The sequence below is a fragment of the Miniopterus natalensis genome, chromosome 20, assembly GCF_054644295.1.
Source record: "Miniopterus natalensis isolate mMinNat1 chromosome 20, mMinNat1.hap1, whole genome shotgun sequence".
NCBI lineage: Eukaryota > Metazoa > Chordata > Mammalia > Chiroptera > Miniopteridae > Miniopterus > Miniopterus natalensis.
In genome coordinates, this window is record NC_142100.1 from 11,407,970 (window position 1) to 11,434,388 (window position 26,419).

General features: G+C 51.1%; 1 protein-coding gene across 1 annotated transcript in view; it reads right to left on the reverse strand.

Annotated features, from left to right (window-relative positions):
- The window catches only part of PKNOX2 (PBX/knotted 1 homeobox 2), a 255,958-nt gene that overhangs the window by 143,665 nt on the left and 85,874 nt on the right, over window positions 1-26,419 (reverse strand). Inside the window, exon 2 of the mRNA XM_087828594.1 lies at window positions 23,001-23,070. The gene's annotated coding sequence lies outside the window, so the exon portion shown is untranslated. The remainder of the gene's footprint in view (window positions 1-23,000; window positions 23,071-26,419) is intronic.

Here is a 26,419-nt window from a genome sequence, read left to right on the forward strand (position 1 = left end):
GTCATGCAGTTGGAACGGCAAGGCCAGAATCCAACCAAGGCCTCAGGCGTAGGTTCGCCCCCTTTCCACTACTCCACAGTCCTCCCATTAGTTTCCTGCTTCTCACAGGGCTGAGTACATAGTAGTTGCTCCGTAAGCATCTCTTGCACAGTAGGAAAACGTACAGTTGCCCTGGAGGCCAGGGCAAGACCTGTTCAGCTGTGTCCGTGACATGGCGGGTAGTAGAGGGGACAGTCCCCCCGAGTGCTGAGCTGCCATTTTGAAGAGATAGTGGCAAAGGAAACTGAACTAGTTTTAAGTTGACTTAACTTCTAAAACATCCTCAAAACTCCCAACCTATGTATGCAGAAAACATTTTTCTGATTAAGAAGAGAAAAACTGAAAGGGGAGAGTAGATGGGAAATAAGTGGGTTGGGACAATCGGCCAGGCCCCCAGCCGGGCTCACACAGCAGAATCCACGGCCGAGTTGCCGGTCAATTCTACAAAGCAGGGCAAGGTGGGCCAAGAATGCCCTTCAGCTAGAGCAAAGGGCACAGTTTTGAGCAGGAGCCCTGTGGGCCAGGCCCCCAAAAGGTTTATTGAATCAATGGATGAATGAATGAATGGAGAGGGAAGCAGATTTCTGAAACCTACAACTGATAATCTCGATGCTGTGCTGAGAGCCCAAGATAGTGACGAAGCTTCTGAGTCATCCAGGGGAAAACTGTGCTCTGCACAGTGAACTGCCTTTTGGGTCATGTTTGAGAATCTGTGCTGAGCAGGGTAATTCCTGATGCATCAGAATCCAAGCCTATCTGTTTAACCAGCCTGCATGTAGTTCCTAGTATGTGGCAGACACTGAGTACTTTCCTGCCCCTTCCATCCAGAACAGGACACATCTGGCTTCTTGGTGGTGTTCACAGCTCTGCTGCTGCTGCTGCGGCTGAGGCTGCCGAGGGGCCAGGCTGCAGCAGAAGCCCAGGGCGAGAGACTTGTTCTCTGTATCCTCTGGGGTCCCCAGCAACTTCTGGTGTGTGTTAAAGAGGACCAGGGTGACCCCTTCCTGCATCAGAGGAGTCCTCCACCCACTGGCAGCCCGGGGAGCAGAAAGAGGGGCTCAGGCTACCACAAGGCTTCTCTTCCCTGCCACCTCCTCTGCGGCTCTCTCACTGGCCCTGTTTTTCAGACCTCTAGTAATAAAAACAAGCCAATAAAATGAACATGAAAATATATTCATTAGGATTTATAATGCTCATTAAAACTGCCTGTGTACGAAAGCATGACTTAGCTTCATATAAGTGGGAAAAAATGCAAATTATACAGCATGCAAAGAAGATATTTTCCTAATCGTCCAATCAAATGTCAGCCCAATTATCTGTGGCCAACCCAATGGGTTAAAATTATACTCTCTCTCCTTGGACACAGTGAGGCGCCTGAAAGTGTTTTATTTTAATAAAAATGAAATCTGGACCCTGCAGAAAACCAGCTCCACTAATGACGTGTTTACACAGAGAAAGACAATTTCTAGTTAATGGTGATTACTACCGAGAACAAATTAAACTTCCCAGAGTATATGGGTTAGAGATAATGGGAAAGGGGGAAAAAAAGTTATGGTTTTAGTGTGTGCATGGTGGCATGGGGGACGGGGGGATAGAGGAAGCAAGAGGCTGAGGGAACTTCAGGAGGAAGAGGAGATGGCAGCGGGGCACTGGAGTGGGTGCAGAGGGACAGCATGAGAGGCTGGCTGCATTGGTCCCGCACTGGTCCCGCCTGCAAGGGCCCAGCCATCGGCTCAGGCAGTGGGCGCTGGCAGCTGGCTCTGGGCTCACAAAGCCCCAGGCTGGCCACCTGCAGCTGGGGCAAGGCCCCATTCACTCTGCAAGCTCAGGCCCCTGGGAATCCGCCATGCTTCCTTCTTGGGAAAGAAAGTAACTGATTCCTACCATTCCCCAGCAACTGGGGGCACATGACAAGTGGTTCCGATTTCACTCCACTGGCTTAGTAAGGGCAGAGACCGAGGCTGGCCTGGACCTTGGAGGTCTCAGGAAAAGCTGTTGTGCAGGTACACCTGAGAGGGGCAATGGGGGAAGCAACACGGACAGGAGATAGAATGAGAAGGTAATATTCATGATGATGACATGACTTTACCTACCCTTCACTAAGCCCTCCCACCTGGAGGGCGCTGCTCTAACAATTACCCATTTTTACCCTTACCTGCGGGCAGTATGATCATCTTCTTCCTCAATGTCAAAGCAAGGAAGCTGAGGTCGAGAGATGTTACCTAACCGCTCAATGTCACATGCCTAGTATGAGGAGTTGGGTTCCTCACCCAGATCTGTCTGATTCCAACGGCCATGCTCCTAACCATTAGACTACACTGTCTTGTTGGAATATATATGGAGCCCTTTACCGTTGGTGTCCTTCAGGCCAGCTCACTGCTCGTCCACCCCATGCACTCAACTTTCTACCCACTCCTGTGGCCATCGGGGGCCATGAAGATGCTCTTTCAACAGCCAAATCTCCCGAACTGCCAGACCCCTTCTCCCAGCTCCCTGCTCCCGGCTCCCAGTTCCCCCACCTCCTACAGCCAGGTGAGCAGGGCAGGGAGGAGGGAGGGAGCCAGGATTCCTCCAGTGCAGAGCTTTAATGTATGTTCTTTTGTAAACACGAACAATCATTTGTGAACAGGCCCAGATGCAAACAGTCCCCAAATCAGGAATTCGAGCTCGGAGGCGCAGAATAATACAGCTTTGGGGAAGATTTAATAATAGTAAAATTAAAATTGTAACTGAAGCATAATAAAGAATGAGGTACAAACAGGCGCTGCAAAAGAGAAAAACACAAAACCCTGCACAGATCAGCCCCTATGGAATAGCGATTGGTGGAAAGCAACAGTAAACAATGCACAGAAATGCAACTTAATTATCTCGCAATTCTTAGCATTCTACCAAAGCCGCATGGAAAGCTTTGATGTTGGCAGCAGCCGGGCAGCAGCACAGCCGCTGTTCTGTGTCCCCTGCTTCTGGAGGAAGATCATTACTAAGAACTGTGCAGCCGCTCCAGCAGCTGAGCCCGAGAAGAGCAGTGGCCTTGATCTGCTGAGCAGCCAGGAAGTGGATGCCGACCTGGGGAGAAAGCATCTCCCCAAGGGGCTACCAAGTCAGGGGGCAGGTGGGCAAAATGGAAGCTCTGGGGATTGGGCAAGAGGATCAGGGCACTGGTCACGGAGGCTCAGCTGACAACCTGTCCCCAGAGATAAGGGAGTAGGCCTCCTTGGGGGAGCCCCGGGATTGGCTTAGTGAGTACCAGGTACTTGCTGGATGGAATCTGGCCTGCTCCCTGTCCCTACCCCAAACATACCCACAGTGAGTGCCACCTGGTCAGGAATGTCTGTGTTGTCCCTGGGTTTGCCCCTGAGGTACCCAGCCAGGGTTCTGGGCAGTGAGGGAAGAGAGCAGAGGGAGGGTGCCCCTTGATTCTGCGTCGAATGTCTCTTTTAAGGATGCTTCCGACGACGTCTGGAGAGACGGTTCAGGGGACATCCACATCCAGAGACCCAGCTCCAAGATTCCATGGCCTGCTTTCTCTCTTCTGGATTCGCCCCAGAACGTGGCACCCCTGCCACTTCTCCATGCCCTTCCCCCTTTATTCTTTGTGAACAGCTATTCTCAGGAACAGGGGAGGTTTTCATCGTTTGGTTGGTTGGTTAGGTGCAGCCCCACCTGGAGGCAGGGGGATGGGCAGTCACGGGCATAGACAAGGAAGGTAGGAGGCCAGCATTGTGGACCAGGAAGTCCCTCCATCAGCTTGGCTCAGATCTTTACCTTCTTACCTCTTCCTGTCCACTCTCCTAGGAGGGCTCCTGACCTTGTTAAGGTGGGTCTTGCAGGGCAGTTAAGACTGAATCCAACTGATCACTAGTCATGATATGGCCTGGGGGAATCCCAGCCCCTTGGTGATTGGAAACAGGGTGCCAGTTCAGGGACTACCCCCTGACTGCTGAAGGCAGCATCGCCCAATGCCACAGGAAGTCTTTGATTCCTGAACAAAATAACCAACAAGCAGGTGTCCAGACTGCCTATGGGGCAGAAATGGCTTTCCTTGCATGGAAGAGGGAGGCTGTTCTAGTCCCCAGCATTGCCACTGCCCTAGAAGGAAATATTTTCTGCAGTTCCTCAGGACTAGAGGCTTCACTCCTGTCACCTGAGATCAGCTCCTTCACTTTCCTGGGCAGGTTAAGCCCCCCATTTTACAGATTGGAAAACTAGGAAGGTGCGGCAGAGGAACAGCCCTAGCCCTGGTCTTTCTGTATTTTTTTTACTCCTGATTCTAAATTGTAATGGAGGGAAGTCACTGAGACCTCCAATGGGTAGTGGTGAAACCGAGGCGGCCTATACAGGATGCATTACCTTCTGCTGGAGGCTGGGGGTTGGGCAGGGGAGAGAAGCTCTCAGTATTGATACAGTTATTCCAGGTGCTGAGCTTTAGAGACTGGTGTGTTAGAGCTGATCAGAAGCTCACCCAAATCCTGCCTCATTTGACAGGCAATTTCCAGAAGTGAACTAAACCTGTCCCCACCTGCACTTCCACCTTCACCAACCTCAGACTCGCTATCCGGTTAATCTGTAATATCACCATGTACATGACTCTCCTAACCCTAATCTCATGCTGAAAATATCTGGCTTAAGTACGGTTGACTGTCCAACCCCTGTCCCCACTAAAATATAAATTCCTAGAGGGTAGGGGGCGTTTGGGTGTTCAGCAGTGTTGCCCCAGTGCCTGGCACAGGAAGGCTCTCCACAAGCACTGCTTGAATGAAAGAACAAATCCCCAGGGCCCAGAGCCTCAGGCCCATCCTCCCTTTGTCAGTTTCACCTTGGCCTCAAGATAGGAGCGAGGCCTAGCGCAGGGCCAATGAGGGCTTGGGGGACGAAGGGCCGTGCTCCTAGCGTCTGGAAACCTAACAGAAACGCGTATGGAGTTCTCAAAGGTAGGTACCAGGCCCTTGGCATGTGTTAATTAGTTCATTTCATCTTCACAAGGTGGGTTTTTTATCCGCCAAGTACACTAACTGGCTGTGTGACCACATGATCGTCACTTCCTCTCCTGGGCCTTATCTGCTCTCTCGTCTATAAAATGGAGAAGATTGGGCACTCATCTGGAATATCTGATAGACTGGAATCTCTGAAAGAACAGGGATTATGTGTCCACTTTCACATCCTCAGTATCCAGCATGATGCCCGGTACAGGGTGGGTCCTTAGTAAATGTCTGTTAAATGAACAAAGTTATGTTCTATCTAGCTCGGTTCCAGATTCATTTTCCACATTCCCCACTGTTCTGCAGCACACAGTTCAGTTTCCCACTTCTCTTGGGCTCTGGAGGCCCCTTCTGTTGGTTCCAGGAGACCCAGAGGAACTTGGACTTAGAATTCGCCTAGATCCTTATCTTCTGTGTTATGGAAATTGAGGCGGGACACTGGACTCAGCACTAGAGCTGGAGGAAGAGAGGGCCGGTCAGAGCAGGAAGAGGACTCTGTGTTACCCAACCTGGATGAGAGACAGTGGCACAAAGTGGTCACCATCTCCTGAGTGACCTCAGGTAGAGAAACTCCAACCAGCCTGGAGCCGAGCAGGGCAGAGTTGATGGTTCTCCCCATCTCACAGATGCAGAAACTGAGGCTCAGAGAGGGTGAACCTCTTACCCAAAGTCATGCAGCTGTTTAGTGACCAGGGCCCCAGCTCTCAGAGCTAGTGCGTCTTTTCTCCCTTCACTGCCCATAGGCAGTGACAAGAGCCCCGATTCCTTGGCAAAGGAGGGAGCTGCTGGAGGCGTGGCCCTGCCCTTCCCAAGGGCAGAATCTCTTGGCACCCATGGCAGCCTTGGAGGAATGCCAATCTGAGTGAGACTGGGAAGATGGAAAACTGTTGGTGACTTTTTGCACTTAAATATTTAAAAGACACATTTTAGTCTTTGTAAGAAACTGTTTGGCAATTGCCCGGGTGAGAAATCTCTGAGGAAGATGTCGGATGCTGGCACCTCTTCCTCCAGTTGTCCAGCAGCACGAGTGGCTGCATCTCTGCTTGACTGTTTGTTTCCTCCTGTGCTCTCTCCAGCCCCTGGGAGCCAGGGAGTTACATAAGCACCTCATCAGAATAAACATCCAGCTAGACCTGCTTCCTCCAGTCCCCGCCCTGGAGGAGAGCTTACCTCAGCCCCTCACTTCCCAGAGCGCAGAGGGAGACTTTTCTCCTGACAGCTGCCCCCTTATTCCAGGCAGTCGCCCTGGGGAGCTGAGCCTAATGTGGAGCATGTCTGGGCAGCTTGCTCCTCCTGTAATGGAAAGAGGGTCAGGGATCTCCTTTACTCTGACCTCCAGCCCACCCCCTACCTCCAGACATCCTGGTATCCCTAACAGCATGTATTTACTCATAGAAAATCCACTGTGTGCCAGGCTCTATGCTGGGCACCAAGGGTATAGAGAGGAGTAAGCCAATATCCCTTCCTGGAGCTGAGGTAACGGACTCACAAAGAAATAACTATTGAGAAATGAATGTATTCTGGAAACCAGCTGCGAAGGAGGGTCTGGCTCTGCCAGTGAATCAACGGCATTCACACAGGGCCTCGAAGGACATGAATGAATGAATGAAGATGTACAGACTGAACACAGTAATACATGACAGGAGGCGCGAAGAGCAATCTGGAAAACAGCAAGTGGAAGACTGAGCAGAGCCACTTCTGTTTGTCCCCGGCTGTTCCCAAACTAGCTCTGGTCTGGCCAGACTCCCCCCTTCCTTGACTCTGAGAGGGCAACTGCTGGCTGGGGAGCCCTGGCAGCCAGCTTACTTAACGTCTCTGTGCTGCCGTTCCCTCCTCTGTGAAATACTGAAATAGGGCCAATAATACATGATGCGATTATTGTAAGGACTAAATGAGATACTACGTGCAAGTGCTTAAAAGAGTGCCTGGGACATAACAGGCCTTGAAAAATGTAGAAATTATTATTACTTTTATTACTATTGCCACCACTGTTGCTCGCCAGCTCCCAAGGACCTTTAAAAAATGCCTCAGAGATAAAAACACTCTGGAGGTACTTGATTCATCCACGGTGTGTAAGCTTCAGTTCTTCACGTCCAACCCAAACATATCAGAAACGTCCTTCCTATGCTTTCCTGACTGTGAAACAAAAACCCTTTAGAAGAGGCAGCCCTTCGCCATGGGAGCTTGGAAGGTACTCAAAGACCCTGGTATCGGTTATGTTGCCTGGGTCAGAAGTGACTTGTTCAGCTCAGAGCTCAGAGTGTACAGGTGTGTTAATGAGCTCTGCAGATGCAACTGTGTGTGGCCCCTGACAAGGAGAAAATCCCGAGATGTTCTAAATTAAAATTACAGCAGCCGGAAAGTGAGAGAAAGAGACAGACCAGTTATCCTGTTAACGGCTGTGGACCAGCTCTGACAAAAGGCCTCTCAGATTCCTGTGGATCTGTTGGAACTTGGGATTGATTTCCAAGTGGCTATCCCTATGGATTCTCTCAGCCAGGCACCATCGGATTCCAGGAGCCTCTGTCACACATGGCTTTCCGGACTGCCGCCCACAGCCACTCCACGGGAGCAGGCATTTCTCTTTGCACACTGGGAGCCTCTCCTGGAGCTGGCCCCATTTCTCCCACCCTTTGCCTGTAGCTGATGTAAATTCTTTCAGATGGCTTACATCTTTCTTCCCTCTTCCTGTTCTTGATGTATGAAAACACTTGCAGACTCCAGAGGAAGGACATGCTGGCTTTCCCACTAGCCACGCTGCTGGCGGGCTAGACTCCATGCCCCACGCCCGGTCCTTTTTAGCTATCGATGACCTAATAAACCCTGTTTTTATAAAGACTTCCAGCTGGAAGTTAAAATTTTGTGTTTAACACTCCTTAAAGGACTGAGTTGATGTCTGCACACAACCTACAGGCCCAGCTGGTGAGGGTGGTGGGGCTCCATAGCTGTCCTTGGGGACAGTTACCCAGCATCTGCTGGGACTTGAGCCTGGGAGTCCCACATCCCAGGGGAGCTAAGGACCTCCCACGGTGTTCCTACCAGTCTTGTCCTTGTGTTTGGGACCCCACCACACACATTTATCCACTGCCCGAGCCAGAACAGTGGATCTCATCCCTGATGTCCTGTCTCCCTCCTCACCCCCTACCCCACTCCAAGCCTGCCGCTCCTCCACCTGCACCGCTGCAGACCTCACAGGTGTGCGCGGCGCTCTCTTTCTCCGCCGCCGCTTCCTTCAGGCAGGGCGTCATCTCTTGCAGTAGCTTCCCACAGGCCTCCTTGCTTTCTCTTTTCTTCCTTTCTTCCTTTCTTCCTTTCTTCCTTTCTTCCTTTCTTCCTTTCTTCCTTCCTTCCTTCCTTCCTTCCTTCCTTCCTTCCTTCCTTCCTTCCTTCCTTCCTTCCTTCCTTCCTTCCTTCCTTCTTTCTTTTCTTTTTTTTTTTTTCCTTCCTCCATCCATTCTATGTTCTGAAGCAAGAACAGTCTTTCCAAAACACAGATCTGGCCAAATCAGTTCCCTACTTAGAAGTGGTCTATGTCCCACCCATCCCTCCACGACCTCCAGCTCCCCCTCTCACTGCAGCCTCTGTCCCCTCAGCGCTCCTGCCAGCAGGCAAGGCCTGCATTTCACCGCTCCTGCCACTCCCTCTCTAGGTGCTTAAGTTCCTCTGCCGGAGCACTTTCACGCACTCCCTTGGCACTCGGCTCACTCCTTCAGGCAGCAACCCAGACCCCATCTCCACGAGGAGCCTTCCAGTGACCCCACACAGTTTTACTAGGTGTCCTCCCCAGTGCTCTCGGAACGGTCTGCCCTTGCCTGATCCCAACACCTAGCATCTTGCGCTAGAAGTACCTGCTTTCCCGTCATCTGTCTCTATTTCTCATTGCTCTCTATGCTCCAAAGGGGCACAGCCCATCCTGAACGATGCCTGAATGTAGCAGGCAATAACCCTTTACCGAATGAGTAACAAATGAACAAATGAATGGATAGGGAGTGAATGAGTGAGTTAGGGTATATAAACTGAAAATAGCCATCAGAACAGGAGGTCATCACCACAGTGGAAGCTGAGCACATTATGCGGGCGGCAGAAACACAGGACGGCGGGTAAGGCGGTCTGGGGCTGATCCAGCAGGCGAGCAGCAGGGGAGGGAGGGAGGGGCCCCAGCAGAAAGGCTGGGAGGACATGTAGAGAAACTGGCCCTTTCCATCCTGTGCCCTGTCCACGGAAATCTCAGCTCCCTGAGAACAGAGGTCCATCAATAAGGAGACTTAGACTATTTTATAAACTTTCTTTAAATTAAAATCAGGAAACGCACACATATCCACATATACCCCACAGACATCTTCGTGGCTGAAAAGTTGCTCCCTATAAAATAAAAGAAGCTGTTTAAATGCCTTCCTTCCAAGCTAGCCCCACAGACTGGAGCTGAGAATACATTAGCCTTTAATGAAGTGAGACTCTCATCTTCCAGGAGACACCTCATTTAGCGCAATTGTTTCGGAGCCATTACAGAAAGACAATTACAAGGAAGCGGGGAGAGTAATTGGAAATGCTGGCAGGAGTTGGGCGAAATGATAATAAATAAAAATATTCAACCTAATAAGCTTCCAGGAGGGGGTGGGATGAAGAAAATCAACATAATTAGAACTGAACCTTAGCGAGGAAAACAGACAGCAGGGTGGCAAGCGCTCAACTTGTACAGGAAGAAAGAAGTCACATGCAGGGACCGTGACTCCCAGGCTGCAAGCCGCTGGCCCCTCCTGAAGCTGCTGGGGGCGGAGGGGGCGCCAGCCGCAGCCCAGAGCTCGGTGGAGGCTCAGTGTGTGCTGTTCCCGGCCACAGAAACCTGGCCCGGGAGCACAGGCCCAGCCTGGCGCAGCAGGAGGTCCTCCCTGTGCTGAGAGGAGGCCCAGGGAAGCCGGGGAGGAGCCCGGCCCCGCCCTGGTTCTGCCGCCGCCTGCCGCCCGCCGCCCATCTCTAGTTCCGTGGCCACAAGCAAGGGGCCTCAGCTTTCTGGGCTTTGCTTTCTCATTTGAAGATGAGAGAGGCGAGCTGTAAGATCTGTGAGCGGCCTATCTGTCTTCTGGGGAGGCCCGCCTCCTCTCATGTTTACTCCTTATCTGATAGGCCCCCTCTGTGGTTCTGAAATTTCAATGCCAGGCCTACAAATTAAGCTGAGAGACTCGGCCTCAGCATCATTTATATAAAAATCATCGTGGCCCACTCCACTCCCCCCAGGGACCACACGCTGCCAGCTCTGGGCCTGGCCATGCCTGCCAGGGTCTAGCACAGCTCCTGTGTGTTGATAGGTCTATGTCTCTAAGAGGCTGTGAGTACTGGCTGGAGCATTTGCAGAGGAAATGGAATGAGGCCTGGTTGTTTTGGAATAACCCCAGTGACGAGGGCAGTGCTGGCTTACATTATGAAGATTTCTTGTTTGGTTGGTTTTTTGTTTGGTTGTTTTTGAGAAAAAGGAATGTAAGTAATTTGACGTTGGGGACCTCGGATTTGTCACCCATACCCAGCTCAGAACCTGTTGCACAGGAGATACATATTTTTGGGTTGCATAATGGGTCTCTAGTTGATACATTATGTACTGTCTGGGAGTAGACAATTGGGGGCTAAGTCAAAGTCAAATTTTAAAACTTTAAAAGATTCTCAGGTAGTCTCAACCAATTCAAATAAATATAATTCAAGTCATACAATTTACCTTCTGCCTGCCATGTGCCACACCCTAGACACGGGGAAATAGGATGCCCAAGTCCCTTTCCCTGAAGGATTTGCTGTGTGGCCAAATTCTGGGTGTAAAGCTTTGGGCATGAGGTGAGACCACATTAGGGGGTGGGACGTTTGTTGAGAGACCCTAACAAATACACAACAGTCTCACCTCCTGGACAGTGGGCAGTGGTCCAGGTCCATTGTCCTCAGATGAGTTTACAACCATAACAGTAAAAATACTTTAATACACCCTCAATATGTACACATGGAACATGCACGTGTGTGTAGATATCAGACACACGACTCTACCGATATGTGATGAGTCTTATGGAACATATTCAACAATAGAAATCTAAACAGGATGAGAGAATAATACAAATAAGTTTGTAATATTTTCTTCTCTTATTCCTATGGCTCGTCTTGCTTACTCTGTTTTGGAGTCTTCGCATGTAGAGTATCAGTTTCCCAAGATTTGACAGGCCTGCCACACAGAAGTAATTCCAGTCTGCTCGGTATACCAAACAGAATTTAACACCTGTGTTTCTCCCACTGGCCATAGCATCCAGTTTCCAGTAACTGGTGACAAATGTGCCCCCAGGTCCATGAGAATCCTGGGACAGAAACGTCCAGTCAGAGGATGGAGACGACTCCAGGCACCTCCCTCCGAGAAAAACCAGGAGTAATCTCACTCAGCCGCTCATCCGGAAAGCAAGCACTGAAATTCAGAATGTGCCAGGTGCCATGGCAGGTGGCGTGAGGGAGCCAAAAGCATCAGCTGTGGACCCTACACTGGCCAGCTCCACAGAAAAGGATAGGTGCACATACACTTGGGGTGCAGGTGGACACTGGCTGCTGTTGGAGATTCAGGCCAGACGCCCTGAGAGGGAGAAACTGCTTTCCCCAGAGGGATCTTAGATTTGTGGAAGAGGTGGCATGGGACTAGGGAGGGCGGGCAGGGCTTGGCAGTGCAGGGGGAAAAGAAAGACTTTTCAGGAAAAGAAAATGTCTGTGGCAAAGACACAGGCGCAGTAAATTAAGGGCGTCATTCTTGTCTGCTTGTCCTCGGCTCCATCTGGAGATCCCATCCTGAGGCCAGTGGGAGGGAGAGAACACTTACTAGAATTGCAAATAAAAGAGGTAGGGCCATGCTCTCGGAATGAACACCCTGGAAGCTAGAGAGCGAGTCCCGCTGCCACGGCTGCCTCCCTTCACACACACCAGTGGTTTGTCCAACAAAACGAGCATTTATTGAGTGCCAATGGCTAATGGGAGAAGAAGGCATTCTAGTAACAGGCCTTCTCTTCTGCTAGGAATAAACCAGAAATGATCTGGCCTGCAGGAGAGGCAGAGCAGATGACCCCTGGGGCCCATCCTGGGTCTAGGATGCTACACTCTGAACACTTTACCTGGACTCTTTTACTAGAGCGAGGACCTCTAGTAAAGACATAATTGAAATACAGTGTGATAAACAGTCACAGTAAGATGACCAGGGTACACTGGGAGCTCAAAGAAGATGACCCCTAGCTGAGATGTGGCCACAGACTACTCATCACCCAGATACTGAGCTCTAACCAGGTAAATGAGCAGGGTGAAGGGCATGCCAGGGAAAGAGAACCTCACATGGAGAAGCGGAGAGGCACAAAAGGGTACAGAAACGCCCCATACTGCTGGTAAAGGAAGGTGGTCCAGGAACCCAGCAAACCCAAAAGAAGCAGGAACCCTCAGATGCCAGGGAGGAGCCCTGGAGCCCTGGGGGTCACTCTCAGGCTCACCCCGCTGTGCCTAGAACTGGCTACTACACACAGTCGGTGCTTAATAAATGCATGCTGGTTGTAAATTTTCATTTCTAGGAAGTAAGAGCTGGGATAAGCAATTCATTCTTACAAAGCCCCAGGCAGGGCCACATGCGGAGATGCAGTTATTAAAGTATTTTGATGAGAGAGGGCGGAAAGAGAAGAGGGAGGGGAAGAGTTAAGATGCAGGAGAAGGTGCTTCCCATCATCTTGTCGACAGAGCCCCTGCCGCTCAATATCCAGGAGCAGGCACAGGGTCTAAGAGGGGAAGTGGACAGGAGCCATGGACAAGACAATAAAACTAGCAACAACGTTCTGACTCCAAAGCAGCGTCAAGCATGCCCACTATTTCCTTTAGCTTCCCCAATAATCCCGTAAGATGTGCTTGTTCTTACTCTTTAACTGATGGGGAAACTGAGGCTAAGACATGGTCCTACCTCGTTAGGGGAGGACATGGGAGATAGGGATCGGAGCCCACATCCATTGCGCTCTCTTCCTCCAGACTCTTAGATGGGGAGGGGAAGGCATAGACCGACACCAGCAGTGGTGTACAGCCCCAGGTTCGGGGTCCCCTCCCATCTCCTTAAGTTCTGCTGCTTCCTAGACATCCCTAGGTGAAACCCAGAAGTGGGTAAGGACCTGCCCCAGGGCCCAGGCTGGAGTCAGCGAGCAGTCCCCTAGCCCTGGAAGGCTCTCTGTTAAGGGGGTCTCAGATGGATCCTTAGTAGACTAGTCCATAGCAGCCTCCCCTCCCCTCCTCACCCTGGCTCCTTGCTCCAGCCTTGAGCTACAGCTTGCATCTAGAAAGCCAGCACCCATCCTACAAAACCCCTGGGACCTCCCCAGGCCCTGACACTACTCATCTCCCAGGAGTTGAGAGCCCTGGGTTCCAGTCTAGCCTCTACCACCAAACCCCTAGTGACCCTAGGCAAGCCGTTGCTTCCCTGAAGCCTCAGTTTCCCCACTCACTACTGAGGAATTCAGTGATCTCTAAGGTCCTTGAGCATCCCATGAGCCTCTTCCTCGCTCCCTAGACCCCCACCCCACAAAAGCCAAGAATCCCTTCCTTCTGGTGAGTCACCTGCAGGCTGAGATACCCATCCTGGACCCTGGGAACCAGAGGCTCTGCCATCCCAGTGGCACAGTCCCTGACTCAACACCAGTACGAACTGCTTCATCTGAGAGAGATGTCCACATGCAGTGGAAGCACATGGAGTCATGGGGACCTGAGTTCAAATCCCACTGCTCTTCTTTCTAGATGTGGAACCACGAGCGTATTGCTTAACGGTTCAGACTGAGCCTGCCTCCCCAGTTTGTGCTAGTAGAGGACCTGTCTCTGAGGGCTGGTGGGAGGCGACCACAGGTAACACATGAGAAGCACTGAGTGCAGTGGCTGTCACACAGCAGACACTGCTCCTCTTCTTCAGTCCCCTAGATTAGTATGACAGCAGGACTACCAGAGTACTTGACAGTCGTGGGGATCACATGGGGTGAGAAAGAGAACTGCCACCCAAGCCCAACCAGCCACCAAGGCTGAGCAGTTTCGTGATGAAAAACCCCACCTTCCAGCAGGAAGGGCCTCCCCCAGGGAGAGATCCAGGTGGGTCACTTGAGTGTGATACACTTTTTTAAAAATTGGGTTTAAAGTTATAAAACAGCAGCAGTGAAATCTTCCTGCCTCTCAGGTACTGGGGCCCAGGTGGGAATCATGGGTATGGATTAAACTCACCCAACCTCTCTGATAAGACCGGGTGGGCCCAAACCTGGACACAGTCCCTCTCAAAGTGGCTCCTCCACAAATCCCAGCCTGGAGAGGGATCCGCCTTGTGGCCCAACCTCACAGGCACCTCCAGGTGCACCCCCAGGATGCCCACCCCCACCTAGCCTAATTTGGTCCTAAGTATTCCTAAGGTGCCTTCCAATTTCCCGCTGTAATAAATGGCACAGAATGCAAATGGAGGTGGATGTGGGACACAGATGTTTGCACTAATTTAATTGAGGGAACACCTTGGATTAAACACTTTGCGAAACACTCACAAACAGGTTCAGTGCATTCGGTAATGAGAAGGCTGGCAGCCCCTGGCACTCTGCTGTGGCTGCCTGGGGCTCCAGGAGAGGGAGTGAGGGGGGTGAGGGGAGGCCTAGATCAGACTGGGGACAAGATGCCTCCAAACGCAGGGCCCAGACAAGGGAGCTGGTCCCTGGGAGGGCTTCCAGAAGATTCCCCACCAGCTGGGGCCAGCTAAAAGAGACAGACTCTGGAAGTGCCAGGCTGGAAGTCAGCAGCACCTGTTCCCCCAGGTGGGTAAGTGCTCACCTGTAGGGTCAGAAACGGGAAGGTACCTCCCTGTCCTGAGAGCTCAGCTCCAACCCAAAGGTCTCACTTCTTCTGGCGGGGGCCAGTTGCACACCTAGATGGGATTGGCGTCCCCAGGCCCAGTGACCCCAGGAAGATCAGCCTATTTGACCTTCTGGGTGTGGGGGAAGGTGAGAAATACCTCAGAAGTTTGGGGGGCGGTTGTAAGGCAGAGCTAATTCTCTGAAGCTTCTCCCTCACTTTCCCCTGCAGCCCAGGGTGCCTCCAAAGCTCAAATACTGGGCATCTACTAACCTCAACCTTTCCCTTTGCCTTTCCCCATCCATCCATCCATCCATCCATCCATCCATCCATCCATCCATCCATCCATCCATCCATCCATCCATCCTCAGCACCTTCCTGAGAGGCGCACGGGTGGCGAGGAAGACAGGAACAGTTCTGTGCTAAATGCCCTCAGGGAGGCATGTGTGGTAACCTGGAAGGGGACAGTGCAGCAACTTGGCAGAGAGGGTCAAAAGACCACTGGATAAAAGGGGAAAAGTATGTCGGGAGAAGGAACAGCGTATGACAAGAGGATGAAGCACAAAATTCTAGGCAATCGTAGAGCCTCAGGAGGGACCTTCCACATGGGCCAGGTGGGGACAGGTGGCCTGTATGAAGATGGGCCACTTTCACCAGCCTTCCCTCCCACCCAGGCCCTGAAGGTTTCCAGGGTTGGGCAAATCTGGAACCAGTTTCTGTGATGGCTGCTCTGTAAGCCTCGGACTTCAAATCAGGCCTGATGGTTTTATAGTCCTGAAAACAGAATCCCTAATTCTCAAACACAAGGATCACTTCAAGTGTAATAGCCATTATAATAATAACCTCGTATATTGTGTGGTGCTTTATAGTTTATAAAACACTTTCGCATTTCTCCTGTAATCTGCCACCAACAACCCTTTGAGGAAGTTAGAATAGGTAGTATTAGTGTTCTTGTTTTCTGGATGAGAAAATTACATACCAAGTTCCCAAATATAAATAACAGCACTAAGGGCTCACACTCAAGTCCGACACCAAAATGCATGCTTGTTCACTCACTCCATTCATTCATTCATTCATTCAATCATTCTGTGCATCATGGAGTATTCGTTGAGCACCTATTATGTACTCAGAAACACTTTAGACTCAGAGCTTAGTGTGGAGGGGATCTTAAGATGGAGAGACACACACTGACAGACATGCCTCAACCAAAGGGAAAATGCCAGGGCAAAATGCAAAGCACCGAAGCTCAGGAACCAAGATAACCACAGAGATACTCTCTTCAAACACCGCCTCAAGTCTCACACACACACACACACACACACACACACACACACACACACACGGCAGCCTGCACACACACAAATGACACATACACGCATTGCACCCCCTCCCCCTTATTACACATGAAGTTCTGAGTTGTCCTTCCCAACTGTCCCCATGACTCCCAGCATGGGATGCAGATTCCTCCACCTCTAATGTCATCACCACTGGTTGGGTAATAAGAGTCCAGAACTGGCAGCCAGAGGTCGCCCTGTGGGGCCTGAGCTTTGCCTGTCCCCCAGCACACAAGCTAGACGCACAGGGATTCCCCCACCTGTGAGATCTGGCCTCATGGGCAGCAAGTGTGTGTAGGGTGGACGACGGACAGACAGGTGGGTGAGTGGACGAATGGAGGGATGGGTGAATGAGTGGGGAGGGGAGAAGGGCAAGCATAGGAGTTTCACCTACTACAGGTAGATCCTGTGGACCCTGCCAGTGGGCCTAGTTACAGGCAGACACTGCAGTTCCCTCTGCAAACACAACACCCTCCTTAGGATCCATGTGAGAATGTTTGACAGGAGGGACTGGCACACAGAAGGAATCAGGGCCTTCCCGGCCCACAAGTAAAGGTAACAGTAAAGGGCAGTCCAGCAACTCTGCACAGTCTCAACTGAAGTCAGTTCCCGATCCCAACCACCTTCCATCCTGGGCTTTAGAGGCCCACTAGAAAGTGCCTCCCCACCATTCACCCTCTCCTTGGTTCATTCATCCATCTTTTCATTCAACCATCCATCTTTTCATTCAACCAGACAGGTACGAGTCTAGGCCCTCTGATTGGGGGAAGAATAGGTCAGTCCTTAACTTGGATAGACAACCACTGCTGAGGTCCTGTGAGGACACACGGAACAAAGGAGAGCAGCCGTGTTTCAGAAAGGGGGATGCTCTTAATGAGGACAGCCGGAGATATGTGAGCTGGGTGTCAAGAGTAGAGCAGGGGCGATCCACGCTGAGGATTCCGGCAGTGGAAATGGCAGCGCGAAAGCCCTGGGGTGTGAAGCTCTGCAGAGCGGCTGGGCAACCCGGCATATTTGGGTGTCAGGGGTGGGAGCAAGCTCCTGTGTCTGAGAGTCTGTAACTAACAGGGAAGAGGGAGCAGTAAGGGCCTGGGAGATGAAACTGGACAAGTAGACGGGATGCAGCTGCGAAGCCCACGGTCAGCCAGGCCAAGGAAGCTGTAGCCAGGGAAGAACCAGTGGGGGTGATGGAGCACTGGCGGGCCACAGCCAGATACAACAGCATTAATTAGGCTCCAGCTAGGGTAGGCACAGTGCTAGGCTCCCCAACCATAGGAGGCTACCCTTGGCTGCCTCTGAGATAAATGAATGTGAGAAAGTAGTCTCCTCTCCAATTCATGCAGTTATCCCTGGAGAAGCAGCCAAGGCAAGGAGAGGTGTCCCCACACCACCGTCTCCACCATCACCACCGAGCTACCACCAGGCCCCTCCACCCACAGCCAGAGCTGCCAGGAGCGGTGCTTGGAAATCCTCTGCACCTCCTGGGGGTTCGGGGAGAACTTGAGAAGAGATAATGGAGCCACAGAGGAAGGAAGAGGGGAGAATCCCTCAGGCTGGACGCAGATTCACAACTGTCTGGATGTCCAGTGAGCAGGAAAGAAGGCAAGGGAGGCGGTGGCAGCCACCTCGCAGCTTCCAAACCCTGCTCCCATCTCAGGTCCTCTGCTCACAGCAGGGAGCTCCTCCCTCCCGTTCCTTCTCTTCCCTCCCCAATCTCCCGCTCCTCCTTCCCAGTCCCTTCCAGAAAGGTTTATGGAGAAGACTCCAAATAGCCCCCTCTCCTGCAGGCAGTTACACCAACTGAAAGGAGATTTAATTAGCAAAATCTCGTTAGGCAAACGAAATTATCCGTAAGACAATAGTCCTCTGGACAGGGGGTATGATTAAACAAAACCATTAATTGAGAGTCGCTTTGGCAGCTCCCCGGATGCGTCCATCTCCCCGGCAGGCTCCACTTTGCTTCCTTGGGCCTTGGGCCGGAGAAACAGTCTCTGCCTCCTCCCACCCGCCCCCTCCCCACTCCCCTCCCTCTCCAAAGCCCCTTCAGTCAGGCTGCAGACCTCGCATCTCATCAGCGGCCTCGCTGCCACCAGATTCCTGCTAAAGTGCCTTGATTGCATAATGTCTATTTGCATAATGTAAATTGCAATCTCCTAGCTCGGGAGGCAGGAATCACAGAACAGCCATTATTTTTTACCACTCCACAAAAATTCTACATTTAGAAAGCAGATCTGCAGCTCAGAAAACCGTATAAATCTGAGTCTGCCAGAAACGCCATTAAATCACACCAATTAAGCCGGACCGACGAAGAGCCCCTGTCACTGTTCTCTGCACACTCGAGGAACCCCAGCCCTGATGGAGGCCACGGCAAAGTGGAGGCTGTGGCAGCGGGGCTGGGAGGGGGAGCTATGAGAGGTAGGAAATGATGTCTTACAAACCTAACACATACCCGGAGCATAGGCACCCATTGAGACCGGGTGAGAAAGGAGAGGGGGGCGGAACTGGTGAGAGTTATTTCTAAGCCTGTTGCCTGATTTCTTGTGGGCACACAATCTGCCTGCAGAGTTTGAATTGATGGAGCAGGAGAGAGCATATGAGGAAGAAGCCTGCACCTGCAGCAAAGGTAGTGGAGAGAGCCAGGGACTTAAGGGGGGAGAACAGTCCCTGCCTTTAGCAGCTCTTCAAAGGCCGGTTCTCTCTTCTCCCAAGTCCCCTCCAGCCAAGTGAAAGAAAACTGAGGACAAATCTTGCTCGGACTGGGCTGGGCCGGAATCTGAGCTCCTTTTGAGAGCTGTTTCCTGGGGGTCACGGGGTCGCAGGGCCCTGGAATGGGACATTCCCCCGACAGCTGTTCGTGATTCCAGCCTCCCCACAGCGCTGTACCTGGTTACTGTTTGCCTCTTTATTGCTCATTCAATATTCATTTGTCAAAGGGCAAGATGCTAATGTGTATTATTAAAATATCAATAGTTTATGAGTGAACTTTTATGGAGGGTACAGTTAAAGGCATGATTCTTGACCATCTCTGTCAGGAGCAATGGGGAGGAACAATCCTTCCAGCTCCACTTTTTATTTATGTACTGATCATTCAGAGTAGCTATTGGGTGCAGGAGTAGCTCGAGTGGTCAAGTGCTGGGTTTCATTTCGCCCCACAGAGTACTGGGAAGTGAGGACAAGCCCATTCTCAGTCTAGAGAGGAGAATTGAAGACCAAAGAGATGTGCCCAGGATTGTAAGTCATGGGCTGCGATTCAAACCCAACATATTATTCCCCCCCAAAGTGGAAGCGTTGAAAATATAAGTGATCTTTACGTTTTTATCTGTTTCACTTCTTCACCTGCCCGAATTAAACAGTTTCCTGGCCTCAGTTTCACAGAAGGGGGAAGGAGAGAACAGAAAATCATTACAGGCTTTAGCACAGACCCAGTTCAAGAAAGTGGGCCCCGCTTTAGACATATCTAAGCAAGTTCCCAGAATCTCTTCTGCACATTTAGAATCTTAGACCCAAGGGTGACATTGGAGATGATGTAATCAGGCATTCCCATTTTACAGGAGAATAAACTGAGGTTCTTGAAGCCACACAATGAAGTGGCTTCCTAATTTGATTTCAACTCTGTCACTAACTTTCTCTGTCACTAGGGTATTTCTGGTGTCCTCTGAGTCTCTGCCTTTTCTATAATACGAAGATAATAACAGTATCTCATAAGGGTTCAGTGAGAAAATGCAATCAGGTGCTTAGCTTAGCATCGAACATATAATAAGTGCTCAATAAATGTTGCTTATTAATATTACTATTAAGCTGACTTGTGAAGGCTCCAAGACTCCCTCCAAATGCCAGCACCTTTCCAGCAAAACCAAGCCCACCTTCCCCTCTTCCCTGCCCTTCCCTTTTTGCATTAGACATGCTCAGATCTTGATCCTTTAGGGGAATGGATTGGTTCTGTGTTCACTCTTTAGTTGCTTGAGTTTTGTTTCTATCCCCGTAAGTCACAAGGCATCCAGGGCACTAAGATTCTCTTCCAAGTGAGCCACTCAAGATTTAGCTGCATCTGGGTCAGGAAAATGACAAAGGAAAGGAGCCTGGTCCTTCAGGGAACCCCCCCACACACACACACACAGATTATAATGTGTGTCAGAAGGGAAGGAGGGAGGCAGAGGACATGGGGGGGTAGGAAGGAAAGGCTGCCCAGACACTCCCATCCCCAGCACAGCCCCAGCAGCCTCGTAAGTTCTGATCTTTGGCTTGAAAGGCATGGAGTTGGGGGTAAGGGGAGCCCTGGATGGGAATGAAGGGCTCGAGGCTTGTGGAGTCCTTGGTGACAGGTCTGAGTCCCTCTCCAGACCTGGCACATCCACCCGAGGGTTGCAAACTACACCCACTCTTGCAGAGATGGACTATACGGTAGAGGCTTCCATCAGCTATAGGACCTCCTGACACTAGCATGTCCCAGGAAGTCCCATCTCAGGGAGGAAGCCTAGTATGGTCTCTGGGAGGCCCTTTAAACCCAGACATTCTGTGAATTAAGGGACGATTTCATTATCTAAGGCAAGGGCTTCTTTAGCCTGTGCTTGAAAATAGATGAGGCCATGTGGTGCCAGACCTGACAAACACTAGCTGCGGGGGACTGTGTCCTCCAGAGATGTCTGCAACAACACACATCCCATCCCCCATCCCATCTCCTCTTCAATGCGCTGCTGGGCTCCTCTGGCGAGGCATGGTGGAGTCCCACGCTCCCTTCTTTAAAACCAGCGGCCTCTGTAGCTGCCTCAGTCAAGGGAATGTGGCGGAAGTGGTACTGCCTGCCTTCGGGGGTAGGTCACAAAAGGCAACAGAGCTTCCTCCTGGCTGTCACTCTCTCAGGAGGCTCCCCCTTGGCGTCCAGCCACCAGGCTGTGAGGAAGCCCAGGCTACATGGAGAAACACCGTGAGTCTGGCTGGTGGCCAGGCTAATGTCTCAGCCAATAGCTAGTATTCAACCCTGGAACTATCAGCCTTCAGATGATTCCAGTACCCAGATTCTGATCTGCCCCAGCTGAGAACCCAGACCTGCTGAACAGAGACCAGATATCTCTGTGGGTCCTGTTTGAACTTCTGCCTCATACACTCTATAAGCATAATAAACATTTTAAGTTACTAAGTTTGGGGTGGCTTGTTACACAGCCGTGCTAACTGGAACACCGCTGGCATTAAATTAGAATGTTTGCTGTTTCCTGCTCAAATACAGCCTTCGCTGGTCTCTGACTATTCCCTCCTCAGCTGGTCCCAGACCCTCTGAACCTGCCTCCCCTCATCCTCTCCCGCCCCCCCCCCCCCCCCGAAAGATCATTTGAATCTTCCTGTGTCTGAGTCCTGGGACCTGAAGAAACCTGTTTTTCCTTGTTCCTTAGTGCAGTCCACTAGTGTGTCCCTGTGAAGGAGCTTCCCTGGGTGGGGGTGGCCCGAGAGCCTGGCTGCCCACAGGGACAGGCAGAAAACACGAAGCTCTCTCCCCCCCACACACTCTGTTCTCATTAAGGTTCACGCTCAGCTTGCTCCTCGAGCACTTGACTTGACTTATGAGGTCCCTCTAACCTCCGGTGCGAGGAGACATCGATTCTCACAAAGGTCATTATCTTTCTGCTCTGGCTTCCTCACCCCCAGCCCGGTCTCCTAGGTAGGCTTTCCTGGAACAGGATGGAGGGAGGCGCCCTTCCCCACCCCCTGAACCTGGGGATCCGACCACTCCAGGGCCTGGGCTGGAGAGGAGGTGCCCTGGGAGCCATGGCCGTCAATCACAGAAGCGACCAGCACTAAATCGCAGGCCATTAGGCAGGAGGGCCGGCGCCCTGCTCACTCACCGGGCAGCCATCGGCAGGATGTTAGAAGATCGCAGGGCGGCCATTCTTATGATTTATTCAAATCCTCATTACAGTCAATCTATTTTTACACAGAGGTGAAGATGTGTGCTGATAACGGTTAATCATTTATAATTCCATGGACTGGTTGGAAGCCAATGTACTATCAAAGTCGTAGCAGCAGCTCGGCCTCCAGCAGCCCCAGAAGCAGGGCGGAGAAGCCATGGAGCCAGGGCAACCCAGGCCCCAGCTCACACCTGCCGAGCCGAGCAGCAACGAGGCTGCAGGTGCCACGGGGCCATGAAGATGTGGGAATCCCAGACTACCTCCTGGCCTCCCAGCCTGGGGCCAGAGGGGCGCTCGGCATGGGAATGCAGCAGAATTTCAGAAAGGACGCAGCTGGAGGGACCAAAGGAGGTTCCACAGAGGAGACCGGACTGAGGCTGGGTCCACAGGTGGGTGAACTTTGCCAAGTGGGAGAACCAACATGAACCAATAAGCACAAGAAGCAGGCAGAATGCTACCGTATAAGGAAGGGAAGAGACCAGCCGTATTCCCCTGTCCTTCTTCACCTCCCCTCCCCCAGAAATAACCAGATGTAAAAGCAAGGGCTGTGACCTTAGCCCCAGCCCTCCTCTCACTCACCCCCAGGCTTAGTCCGCAGATAATAGGGGCCAGGGTCAGGGTTAGTCTTGCAAACTGAGCTTCCCTCTCCCACACTTATGAAACACACAACACAGCAAGCCCACCCAATGCACAATCAATAGTCTAATTAAATGGAATGCCATATTCTTTGTCACATTCAGACTTTATCTGACTAGAGGTCCACCCATAGTTCATATTGTGACTAGCCCGTTGTTGAGTGTTTCTCTCACACACGGCATGACTGTAAAGATCAGGTTCGGGGCTGGTGTTTAACCTATAACCTTACTGAGTCACCATGGAAAACACCGATCAAATTTACTTACAGTTCACAGTCCCTCTTCTGATAAGCGGCATGGAGGACAGAAAGCCTCCGAGTTCTGCTCCAGACTTCACCTGTCAATGAAAGAAAACATTTGTATAGACCGTGCATGATTCTGTTGGGAGTGAGAGCCAAGAGAGGATGGTGGTAAAATCGGAAGTAGGTCTGGCTGGGGAACAAAACCAGGCTGGCAGCCCTGTGCCCTGTGCTGAGTGGATAAGTTCCCTGAGCAGGGGACTCCTGGTGCAAAACGATGATTGTTAGACAGCTAACCAGGACAGAGAGACAGGACCACTCTTACCTGCCTGTTCCCTTAGTTTCTTTGAGCTCCATCCCCTCCCCTGTAGAAACCCCAGAGAAAGAGAAGCTCACGGCTGTGGAGAGCCCTGAGTTAGACGAGGCAATAACGATTTACTGACGCCTCCTGCCTGATGGAAGACCCCAGGCAGGGGACAGAGCTGAGCAGCAGAAAGTTGTAGTCTCTCTGGGGAAGACTGCACAGAACAAGCAAACAAACAACAAAACGAATGCTGTCGTTGATGGCAAGAAGAGGGAAAGGTGATGTCGGAGAGCACTTTCCAGCAAAGGTGCAGAGTCCACTTGGGCTGGAAGGAAAAGAGCTCATGTGGAGAATCATCAGGCAAGACTGGGAAGATCAAACACGTGACCGCTTTTTACTTTCTTTCTGGGCTAAGGCAACATGAACAAGACAACAACAGCCTTGTACCCACCACCAGGTGTCCACTCCGTGATTTACACTCGCGAGGTGCAGCAGGAGTAAAATCCACGGGTCCTGTTATAACAGTGCTGCCGCATCACTGGGGGAATGATTAACCACGCGGAACAGCATCAGCTAAGACAGGACTCTATATAAAGCGGTGCTGAACTGTGTGGGGGAGGCTGTAATTCTCTGTCCATGGAGAAACGAAGCCGAGAGCTGAAGGGCTCAAGGGAGTTTTCAGGGGGCTGTGAAACCTGGGCGGGGTCTTGCAGGACTGGACAGGTAAGAGCTGGCTGATGGAAGGAGAGAGAGAGGAGTAATCCCAGCACGGATGAGAGAAAGAAGCGTGCAGAGCCCTGGGACGACGCGGAGGCTAGTCTGCCCGAGGGAGGCCAGAGCAGGGACTCATGCTGAGTGAGCTGCATGGCCGGAATGTCCAGGGCTGGGAGTGTCAGACAGAGAGCCCAGGTTTGGCCTGTGAGCTCGTGGAGCCATTGAAGTTTTTGATGTTTTAATTAAACTATAGTGGACACACAATATTGTATTAGTTTCAGGTGTACGACACAGTGATTCGACATCTGCATACCTTACAAAGTGATCACCACAAATCTAGTAACCCTGTCACCACACAAAGTCGCCATGGTCTTTCAACAAGGAAATGACGCGAAGAGAAGTCCTGCTAATTAAGACAGAGGGGCTTCTTGGAAGAGGTGGAATTTCAGATAGAAGACTCAGGCACCAGGGGTAATGTGAGGGCCCAAGGAAGGAAGATATCCTTCTTGTTCATGATGATGTCCCCCAGGATGAGACACTTCCTCTGGGGCCATCTACTACCATCTGCATGACATCAGGAACAAGACCAGATCACTGGATGGCAAGTGTCTGAGGACAAGGGCTGCATCTTATACATCTGTACAGCTCTAGAACCCAGCAGAGCACCCAGCATGCATCAGGTTCCCAGAGAATGTCTGTGGAAATGTTTAATGATGGACTCTGTTCATTCCAACCAGAATCTACAAGCAGCAGCTCAGAACCGGGCCCTGGCTGGCAATGGGCTCAACTTATATTCTTCTAAAGCACTGACACAAGCATACATGGACTCAGTATAGGAAGTCTCCAGGCAAAACTGCATGAGGCGGGGCTTTATCCCTGCCCTCTGGACTATCTATGGAGACACCAGCATCTTGGAAGAAGATATAGGAGACTCGCCATTTGCACATGCTGCAAAGCTGGGAAGAGTGGTCGCTACGCTGGAGGGAGGGATTCAAGAGTGTTACAAAGCCTTTAACAAGCTGAAAGGATGGGCCAGAACTAAAAAGTCAATCTTTCCTCTATCAGTTTTTATTTCTTGCACGATAACATCACGACAACCATAAATAAAATAATTTCCAAAATAAAGTACAAGTGCCCACAATCCCATCACTCTAACCATTAAATTATATTATGTCCACATGAAAATCCATTTTTATTTTTTACAGAATTGTAGAAAAAATTGACAAGAATATATACACCAAATCCTACCCTCACATTCAAAAATCAATTGCAAAAACACAGCATAGGGTGACCTGGTTTAAAAAAAAAAAAAAAGTGGGTTGAGTTAAATGCAAGCTCAGGATGAGCCCAGGGTGTGGTGGTGTTGCCAAACACATTAAACGTGACCTTAGGTGTATTAATAGCCATACTGTGTCCAACCGAGGGGTGAATGGTCCCCTCACTTTGGGTTTGTTGGTGCAATTCTGGCATCACATTTTAATAACTGGGACAGTGATGAGTAGAAGAGAGGGGTGAGCAAAGACGTCTGATAGTAAAAGCATCGGTAAAATGTTCAGTAGTTAAAAGTACAAGCTCTGGAATCAGACTGCACCGCTCTAGAACTTACTAGCAGTAGGACCATACTCAAGGTCTCTGTGCATCAGTTTTTCATCTGTAAAATGGGGCTATAAATGAGATCGACCATTCACATTATACTCATAAAGTATGAGGAAATTTGTGTAATGGTAAATGAGGAGGGAGGTGTTGAATGCTCATGTTTATGGAAAAGAGGTGGAGACAAGGACAGAAGAAAACCTCCGGTAGGAGGCAGCAGAGCGGGCACCCATGAAGCTCACCTAAGCTGGGAGCATGGAGAGAGATGAGCCATGGGTCTAAAGTGGGGAGCAGTAGACCAGGGCATCACAGATATGGGTTTTGTGCCCTGACTGTCATTAACTTACTACCTGGCACCAAACACTTGGCTGAAACAGTAACCCAGCCAGCACTACATGGGCTTCCTCAGCGCCTGGTAAGAACCAATGCTAATCCATACCCGTCCTCAGTCCTCTGGGCCATGGGCAGTGCTGGGCACCCAGGTGCAGAGATGCTGGAAAGGTGCCGCAGTCACATTCTCCAGGCCCAACACGCTAACCTTGGGACTGTACCTGTAAGTACAGGCGCACTTAGGAGACCCTGTGAGGACTGTTGGCACTGGTGGGCTAATCCTGATAATTTTCCTGCCTGGGAAAAGGAATTAGAGGCACTCATGATCCGTGTACACAGATGGCAGTGCAAAAGGGAAGACTTCCACACACCGAGAAGTGTGGGCTCCCAGGCTATAGGGCCCCTGCAGAGGCCAACCCTCAGGGACAGAGGATCTGGTCACAGGGCCACTTGCCTGGCCCAGGGGACACCCTCTGAGGCATGAACACCAAGACTCAGACCTGCTG